Below are 2489 nucleotides of genomic sequence, written 5' to 3'. Positions count from 1 at the left end.
AAATATTCCCTAAAGAACTCCAGTGTTATACAAGGCAGAAATGTTCAGGAGTGAAACAGTTGGTTTATGAGAACTAGATTAATCCATTTGATGAATTACCAATTTGAGTGGACTACTGGTTGGTAACTGTAAGCAGGTGGGACATGACTGGAGGAAGAAGGTCACTGGGAGCATGACCTTGGCTATCCATGTCCTGGTCCCTTCCTTTCTCTCTCTGCTTCCCAACTGCCATTTGCTCAGCTTCTTTCCTCCATCACGCACTTCCTTCATAATATTTCTGCCTTGGAGCCAGTCCATGATGGTCTGAACCTCTGAAACTGTGAACTAAAATGAATCTTTCCTTCTAAAAGTTGTTATTCTCAGGTATTTTTCATCAAAGCTGTGTGACATGGCAGTACTTTTTTTTAGGTCTATTAACTCAATATTCACAAATGTAGTCATCAGCAGGTCTTGTATGCAGAGAGTAGAATTCACTCTAGTTACACTAGCAATAAGGAATATATTCAAGATATTCCCATAATTTATAAATTTTCCAGGCAGGACAGAGACCCCTGTTTGGATGTTGCACAGCTAGAAAAAAAATGGAGCTGGGAGAAATGTCCAAACTCACCACAGAAGTGTTCCAGTGGACACTGCCTCTGCCTTGTGCCACTTAACTCCTTGCTGCAGGGAACCCAACTCTAGAGCTTCATCAGGACTCCCACTGTGTTCACAAGTAATGCAGATTCCCTCCATGCCACTCCTACCCCTCGTCATCCATATGCACATGTAGGTTGGTCTCACTTGGATTCACCTGTTTGCAGAATCTATGCCAATCTGGAACCTTTACTACAGAAGAAGCTAGAAAACATAACTTTTCAGTCTATGCAGTATTAGAAGGCATAATAAATGGAGAAAAAGACACCTGCCATAGTAGACATTAGAATCTATAGATTCTTCATGGAAATTTATATATTTTTCAATCTATTATACTTGAAATATATTAATAGGTCTTTTAATATTTATACATTATTTCATTCCTAGATTCAATATAACTTGTTTGTGGTAATTATTTTTCTAACATATATATATTAATAGAAACTATAGAGATGCCCTTGAATGATCCTGGGAAAGAGTGTGTAGTAAAGAGTTAGCTGGATCAGCAAGTAGTATTCTAGAGGTAAATGTTCTTGGACCTGCCACTTGGACTGCTCATGAACTGGGTCAGTCTGGGGGAATGATACATGATGAAACATACTGCCAATGTAGAGGTAGGAAGGCTTGCATGATGGGCACAGACGCGGACTGGGTTTAGTAATTGTAGTTATGAGTCTTATTTTAAACACATGTTTGTAGCAGCATAATGCTTAAATAATATCCCAGGACTAGATTTTGTGATTAGGAGATGTGGAAACAAAATTGTGGGACCAAATGAGGAATGTGATTGTGGTTCAATAGAGGAATGTCATGAAGACTTGTGTTGTGGAACAGATTGTAGATTAAAACTGGGAGCCAACTGTAGCATTGGACTTTGCTGACACAAATGTAACTTTCTTCCATCTGGATATGTATGTAGACAGGAAGAAAATAAATGTATTGTGACAGGACCTCAGGTCTCTGCCCAGGTGACACTTAGCTGCCGGATGGGTATGAAGGCAGTTGTTACCATAAGGGGTGCTGATCCAGATACACGCAGTGCCAAAGCAGTTTAGGACCTGATGCAGAGACTCCTCGTAAGTGCTATGATGTAATTAATCTAAAAGATGATCAATATGGTAACTGTGAGATGCAAAATGTCTCTACCTATGTAAATTGTGAGAAGGCAAATGAGATATGTGTCAGGCTGCAGTATATAAATGTCAGAATGATCCCTGATTTGCCTGACCACACAATTACAATATCCACCCACCTGTGAGAGGACAGTCTCATCTCCGGGGCACAGCCTACCATCTAGCCATGGAACACTTGGAGATACCTGGCATAGGTGTGATAAATGACATCACATCCTGTGATGAGAACCAGGTATGTTTTATTAAAAATTGTGGCAATAGCTCAGTCCTGAAATCTGTTTGCCTGAGAAGTGCAATGGTCTAGGCTTTTGGAACACACACACACACACACACACACACACACACACACAAAACACAAAACCACCACCACATGTATGGCGGGGCCCCTCCATTCAGTGAGGAGGCGGAATTTGGAGGGAACATTGACAGTGAACCCCCGGGGACCACAGAATGATCAGAATGTGTTTGCTTTCTTAGACTGACTTTGGGAGACATTTTAAATCTTGGGAAGGATAGCATCATTTGTGAAAGCACCCAGAAAATCACTCCAGACATGGGAACTCACAAGAGGTTTTATTAGGCAGACAAGCAGAGAGAGAGAGAGAGAGAGAGAGAGAGAGAGAAAGAGAGAGAGAGGGAGGGCGGTGAGCTATTCTCAAGTAGTGGAAGTTCATGGACTAATAACAATCTGATTAATAACTGACAAGGAAGTTTGCAGGC

The 2489-nt window shown here is 41.1% G+C and overlaps 1 pseudogene; it reads left to right on the top strand.

Annotated features, from left to right (window-relative positions):
• Positions 1 to 1060: 1060 nt before the first annotated feature.
• LOC124971530 (disintegrin and metalloproteinase domain-containing protein 30-like) lies at positions 1061 to 2223 on the top strand (annotated as a pseudogene).
• Positions 2224 to 2489: the final 266 nt, after the last annotated feature.

The sequence above is a fragment of the Sciurus carolinensis genome, chromosome X (assembly GCF_902686445.1).
Source record: "Sciurus carolinensis chromosome X, mSciCar1.2, whole genome shotgun sequence".
Lineage (NCBI taxonomy): Eukaryota > Metazoa > Chordata > Mammalia > Rodentia > Sciuridae > Sciurus > Sciurus carolinensis.
The sequence above is the reverse complement of the archived record's forward strand: the minus strand, read 5'-3'. Positions and strand labels throughout refer to the sequence as shown.